Here is a 7,727-nt window from a genome sequence, read left to right as displayed (position 1 = left end):
ACTCTGTTTCCCCATCTCGTGTCTGTCTCGCAAATGTATTTAAACAACATAATAGAGCTGAGGTAATCACTGAGGTAAACACTGGCAGATGTGTGCAGCAGATAAACTGTAAGAGCCATTGGTATTTTAATAATCGTTGACACAGTTTCTGTAATTTTCCCTCCACTTTGGATTTGGAACAAAGCAGTCGTGATGTGAATGAAGTGACGATCTTCAGCTTTAATTTAAAAGGTTTTCGACAACAACAGAAAAAAACCTGTATCTGTTAAGGGATTGCAACCATTTTGTACATATTTTCCTGTCCACATGCTGGGACGTAATCGCCCAGCGCACTGATAAGCACTTTCATTGCCAGGTGTGTCCTGTTTTGTCATTACCTCATGATGAAATAAGTAGATGAAAGATGCTGAGCTGATGTCAAAGCCAAAATCAACAATTTGGCTCATTCTTCAAAAGAAAAGAGCAGCAATAAGAAATAAAAAAGAGGGTCTGACAGACCATTCATGACAACTAAAGTGGATGATTGCAGAACGCCTTCACAACACCTAGCCAAGTTAGGAACACAGTCTGAAGAGGTAAAATTCGCACACACAAACACACACACACACACGACACCCAGCTCTGAAACAAGGTGCTTTGGACTGATTATGCTTGGATTACTGTGTATTAGAATAATAATAAAAAAAAGTTTGATTAACAGCAAACAAATGGGTCCACACACAACCGCTCTCAGTGGATGACAGTGTGTTCAGCCGAAGTTGTTGGAATTTTCTTCAGTCGTAGAGTCAGTCCAATTGATCTCAGTGAACACTGAAAACAAGAAAACCTGTCAGAATAAAATAAAACAAAACTAGATCATTCACATTTGTTTTTTTTTTTGGTGAAATTTGCTAAAGAGGCCGAAACTTAGTTATTAAAGCTAAAAGAAGCACTCTAGCTAAAAGATAAAAATAGCAATACTTGTGAAAATCATCAAGTCTAGCTAGAAGCAAACCTAGTTTACAGATTACATACTGTAAGCGACATCTTATGATCATTTGAAGAAATGCAAATGAAACTGCACTTAGTCATCACTGTTACTGCCAAAGACAGGAGGAGCAACTTGCAGATAGGGACACTTTGTCTTTTTTCATGGAGGAAATGCACAAGAGCCAATTTTATGTAGCATTTTTTTTCCTCTTCAAATCGTCATCTTGTAATTTTGTTGGTTAAACGTAGAAAAATGGCAAAGTTTTACATAAATCTCCTTTGCAGAAGTTCTGTAAAACACTTAAAATACTTAAAAAGCTCTACCCACACCTGTTTGACCGCTGTTGAGCTCCTCTAACCCCTTAACCCTTCATCTAAGCTCACATTACAGCACATCTCATTCAATACAGTTGCTGCTAGAAGACTGAATATCTGAGCGACTGATCCACAACCTGCAGCTAATATCCACCTCGGCCCCCTCGGCTCAGAGACTCATAATGGAATGAATGGAGCTGTGGACTCGCTGCCTTTCTGGCCTGAGGCAGTAATCAGTTTCCCCTGATGAGGGGCCACGCAGTTCACTTTTTGCTGGGTTAGATAAGAGGAAGCAGAGCAGAGACCTTTAGTTTGGCCTAATGTTAGGTTCACCATCAGATAAACAGACTGATTTGATCTCACCGCTGCAGGGAGGAGACGACTGCTGCTACACACTCACTGGAATTCCTACTTTGTGGCTGTGAGTGTGGATTAGAAACTAAATGTTACGTCTCTCTGGCTGAGCCTGAGTGCAAACATGTCTGTTTGTGTGGAAGCGAATGTGTGAGAGTGTATGTGCTCAAAAGATGCCACATCAGAACAAAGAGGTAGTTTGGATTAAAGAACTGGCGTAACATCAGCTCAAAAAGAAGCCATAGGACAGATAATTGACTCAATGTTTTAATCTGATTGTACGAACGATAATTAACATCTTTTCAAAGATCCTTCACACAAGCATAAAGGACAGAAAGTGATGGGGGTCAAACTGAAAACCCCCTCCAGGACGTTTTCAGTCTGTGTTCAAACAGGCACAGAAGGTTTTGTGGACCTCTTCACACCCCCAAACAAACTCTGTTTTAAAAATGATTTTGATCCTACTTCAAATAAAGTTTGACAAACTTTTTCCAAAGGCTGCACGAATTGAGCAATATGTCCCTTGGTACGATAATAACAGTCATGAAATAGTGTAATTTCTGTTTTTTTACATATGTATTTATATACCGCTAAACAACTAATTTCTCAGCATAAGTTGATTTTAATTTCATACTCTGGGATAGAAGGTGGTGGGCGATATGCATTCCTTCAAGAAATACTAAGCCTTTACTTATGGATTTCTTTGTGAAGGCAGCACTGAGTTCAAAACCAATTTCCACAAGGGGACAATAATATATAATGCATTTATTGTGCTGTATCACATTGTATCATATTATATTGAATCATAATGTATCCTAGACCTATACCTAACAGCTTATTTTTAATTTACTCTGTCTTCTTGACACAATGGATTGAATGTGAGGGCATAAATGAATCACCTCACTCATGTTTTCATGAGGGCTTCGTTTTCTGAAGCTTTTACAACAGTTCTGTGTCTGCAAGTATAAAGTGCTGGCCGTGTAAACTGTTAGTCTTCCTCCTAATGCCTTCATCCATCTAACCCACCATCACTTTCCCACTTTTAATTGCCCAAAACCCTTCAACCACTAAACCATCAACCTGTTCACATTAGATGAGCTCTGTTTGTGCTCAGATAACTCCTCTCAAGCGGCTTCTCAACGGGAGAGCTGATGAGAGGGTATATTAAGACCGTTAAACAGTTGAGTAGGGCTGGGGGCTTCTGGGAGGCCAACAAGACAGGAGCCTTTATTGGAAATGTAATTTTTGTTTGTCTCCAATTACCTCCCTGCTCATTTGTTTTACAGATGCTGTTATCGTGAAGAGCGCGTGCACGCTGGATTCTCCCAAGGATTGCTCTTCTGAGAGGCTGCAGTTTATTACAAATGGGGAAAGCTTTCATTGCAGATTGCCCTGGCGCTGCTCAGAGGTACGTGACCCGTCTCAGGAGCACTGGGGTCGACTTTATAGGGTTGAATTTGCTCAAAAAGTGAACAGGGCTGAGTGTCAGTGTGCACGGGTTTGTGTTTGTTTGTGGGCACATACACACACACACATGCAAACTGTACGGGCAACTGTTGTGTTCATAAACTGGTAACTGTAAGCAAGAACAAATGTTTATCTGGGATAAAATGAAAGTAAGAAAAAGCTGTTTATACTGAATGCCATAAATTATGCACATATGGGTTTATAGCTCCATATGATGCAGGGTTGTATATACATTGTGTTCACTGGATTGGTTTACATAGAGTGTGCATAAATTTCCTTTTAAAGTAAATAAAAGACTTATTCAAGTGAAGATATTTACAAATGGTTACCTGCCTAACAGACTTGTTTTATTAGAGCATATAAGGTATAACATGGAAATAACTTTTAGCTGCAACCACACCGACTTTTAGCGGAATATCAGTAAAACTTGATAGAGTTTGAGCTTTTTTTGTGTTTGCAAAGTTCACTTAGCTGTGGCGGCCATTTTGAATCGAGCTGATGCCAGAATTTAATGACTTGTAGATGTGTCTAATGATTGCGTTCTGAAAGTTTCGTTAACATCCGTCTGCTGGTTCATGAGATATTTTGCTAACATGACAGACACATGGAAACATGCACCCTCTTCCACACACACACACACACACAGGCAAAAACATTACGGCCTTTTGGCAGTGGGTGATAATTGTCAAGTCTTTATTAATATTTAATCAATAACAACCATACAACTCAAACTCCTCACAGACAGCTGTTTTTTGTGCATTTTTACGAAGTTATCGTCCCAACAAAAAAAGAAAATATGCTGTCTTTAATCTGAGTTTATGTGCTTCTGTTGCCTCATTTTCTGCATCTATAAACACGTTCTTCAGGCAGTAATCCCGTCATTATGAGGGAATATTCTTTAATAAGGTCGCTGGCCTCCTGACCTCCACCCTTTTAAAAAAGAACAGACCAGTCACGTCTGCGCCACGCTAGGAGACACCATCACAGGATGGGGAAGGGGCTGGGGGAGGTACGGGTGGGGGCCTGGGGAATAGGTAATTTGATTGGTGCAAAATTAGGGACTCCTCTGCAAAGGCATTATAGGAGAGTTCCTAGTGGATCATTTTAGCTTCACTTCCTCCATATTTCTTAGCTTGATTAAAAATTGATCGGCAACGGCAATGTGAATATATTATTGGGGCCATTATTCACCCCTGACAGATAATTGGATGGTACACACAACTCTATTTTCTTTCGGGGCAAAGCCATCGCTTGTGTGACTCTGGTTTGTGTGTGTGTGCGCACCTGTGAACATATCCGTGTGTGTGTGTGTGTGTGTGTGTTCAGTAAAAAAAAAAATAAAAAGATGGAAGGAAAGAGTGAACACTGGGTTGATAGATGGATTAACCAAAACCTTTTTTTCTTCTTTAATGTAAGCCAATAAATCACCTCCTCTTCTCTCCTTTCTCTAGCCATCCCTCCATCCTTCTCCAGCCCCCGCTGTCACCATCTATGGCCGCACGTGATGGATGTGTTATTGAAACATCATGCAAAGAGTATAATCATTTTTCTGGTAATCATTCATGATGTGTTCTCATATAAATTTGGAACGTGGCCATGAAATACAATGTTAGATAAAACCAACACGGATTGGGATTTGCTGGTTTTTTTTTTCTCCCTTCAGTTTGTGCTTATGCTCCATCTCAAATTCACTTATTTATTAAAGATTGAGTTTTGCTTTAAAAAGCAGTCGAGCTGTGGAGAATGGGTGTGAATAAGCCAGCCTGATAGCAGTTAGCTAGCACAGCCGCAGGCACAGATGGATATTGGAATGAGCAAAAGGCAATGTCTGCTCGGTGGCTAATGCTATTTGCTGTTCGCCCAAGGCTTAGCTTGCTGCCATTTTCACGCCTTCTTAATGTCTTAAACTGCATGAAAGAAGAGATGGGTTGCACTACATGGTGTGGACCACTTTCCTCCAAACAGAGTGGGGTAGTATGTTGTCAGCACTATGATGTCTTTAAGGGCTCTTTTTGACACCCTGCATTGTTATTATTTTCTTGTAGAACTAAACACGCCTGTGAAAGATAAAGTTTGGTGGGTGTGTCACTGATAATCTTTAAACTTTTCCATTAACGAACGAATATCTTCGTTTCTGGTATTCTTTTGTCTTCTCAGCTATTGTACCCTTGATAGTTTATACTCGTTAATTCTTCTTATTCTGACAAAACAGGACTGAAGAACCATTTATAACTTTTTTAAAAATGCCAAAGACAAAAATAAAATATACAAATTAAACAACAAGAAAAAACTGTTATAAATGTAAGGCAGTTGTTTTAGTAAGAATTACTTGCAAAGCTCAACACTAATTTTGGAATTATTCTTTCCTAAAAAATAATATAAATAAAATATAAAGTTATTTGATTGATGACATTAAATTGGATGGATATAATCAGGATAGATTTGGATGTTTTTAAGAGCAAAGCAATTTTTTATCTCTTGGCGTTTAGGAATCACGGGATGAACAACTTATAAAACTGTTTAACGTAAACAATTTTGCCCAAATGCTCATTCAAAACCACCTGAAATATGTATAACTCTGTTGATGTCATAACTGATAAATAATAGACAATTATTTTGCTCATATTGTGCTCACAGAACACTTGTGATAGCATAGCAAAATGTCTTCAGCTATAGAATAGAAGTCCAGTGTTGTTTTTTAACTCTTTCAGGATTTACCATGTCCTGGATAACTGAGAATCTACACCAACTACTACATCTATAGGCGGAAAAGATTTGGTGATTTGATAACTGTTTATCCAAAAGAAAAGAAAAAGAAAGAAGAAACACAAACTTTCTGTCATCAGAAAGCTACACCATCGGAACATGTCCCCACATAGACAGAAGGGGAGGAAAAGGAACAGAAACACATCCGAAAAGCTCTCCAAACATTTGGACCCCCTAACTGGGCTTTTGTCAAGTCAGCAAGGAAATCTGAAAAACAGAATAGGGAGAAGAACAAACAAAAAAACATTGTCCCATATGTTGCTGGAGTATCAGAGAAACTCAGAAGCATTTTCTCCAAATACAACATCACTTCAAACCCAAAAGGACTCTCAGACGGAGGATGATCCACCCAAACCCAAACTGAGCAGAGTGATGTCTGCAGTTCAGTGCAGCGAGGAATGTTCAGACCTCTATATTGTAGAACTAAACATCCTTTCCACACAGAGCAACACAGGAGAGAGCCAGCTCTTCGGGACAGGACTCAGTTGCCCACCTACACCTCAAGGAGGACCAAAATGTTCATATTTTGGACTGAGAAGTCACATGGTTTCAGAGGGGTGGTGAAAGAAAGCATTTATGTCAAACGAGGGAAACCAACTTTAAACAGAAGACGTCTCATATTTTAGCTTTTTAAGGCCCTATTTACACGAGAACAGTAAATGTTGGTGTTTTTTCAGCGAATATTGTGGCGAATCCACAAGAAAAAAACTTATTTACATGAATATGGCTGTGCTCATTGAATCTGCTGTAGTTTCCATGCCAGGCAGGGTTGCCAGATAGGAAACGACTATCATATGTGCTGAGTGAGGTGTGCTTTCTCAGAGGGGACAGGTTATAAGATTAGTTGTGTGTTGTGTTTGGTGAACACGTGCACAGAAAAGGAAGGGGACTTGACCCTAAAACTATCTTAAAAAAACAGTAATTATTGTATATCTGCCAACACTGATGCCAGGATTCCAACGAGGCGTGCGTGCAGTCTGGAACAGTTACAACCAAAATGGTGAAACACAGACCTTTGTTTGGACTGACACGTTGGGTTGGGTTGCTTCTACATGTTGCACACACGTTACGCTGCCATCCGCTGTTATTACTCGTGTATACGCAGAACAGCTATTGAATGCAGCCATCTGTGTTGCGCATGTGTGATTTCACATGTCGTGGCTTCCTTTGAAATGCAAATGGGGAGGTCCAAATAGTTCCACTCTGAGAGCTGGATCTAGAAAGTTTCAGTGTCAGATAATCTAATCGCTGTTGTTGCGTAAACGACATGTTACAGTTTCACCGAAAAACAGCTTTGAGTAGATTTATAGGTGTAGTGAAAACTGTAGACCCCTGAGTCTACAGCTGCTGAACTATAAACAGGAGGGTGAGGGTGCACCAAAAAGTTGTCTACCTACATGTGGAAAAGCATGAACAACTATGCTTCCCCCCTAAACCATTGGAGCGTTGCTTTAACACTGTGTTTAGGGTCATTGTCTTGCTGGAAACTGTCCCTGTTTTTTTTCTTCCTTTAAGTGAGGCTTTTTTTCCTGGCCACTTTTCCATGAAGGCCAGGTTTGTGCAGTCTGCAGTTTATAGAGGTCCGATGGACAGATGTTCGCAGAAGAGCTGCCCAGCTCCATCAGGGTTATCTTCAGCCTCCTGGGTGTTTTTCTGATTAATGCCCTCCTTATCTGGTCCATCATTTTTGGTGGACAACCCTCTCTTGGCAGGGTTGCTGTGGTGGCAAAATCTTTCTATTTTTCAGTAATGGATTTACGGGGTCTTTGTATGATGTTCAAGGTCTGGGATATCTTTTAGTACTCCAACTCTGATCTGTCCTTCTCCACATCTTTGTCTCTGACCTGTGTGGTCTT

The sequence above is a fragment of the Kryptolebias marmoratus genome, linkage group LG22, assembly GCF_001649575.2.
Source record: "Kryptolebias marmoratus isolate JLee-2015 linkage group LG22, ASM164957v2, whole genome shotgun sequence".
In the NCBI taxonomy this organism is placed as follows: domain Eukaryota; kingdom Metazoa; phylum Chordata; class Actinopteri; order Cyprinodontiformes; family Rivulidae; genus Kryptolebias; species Kryptolebias marmoratus.
Note: the sequence above shows the minus strand (reverse complement) of the source record.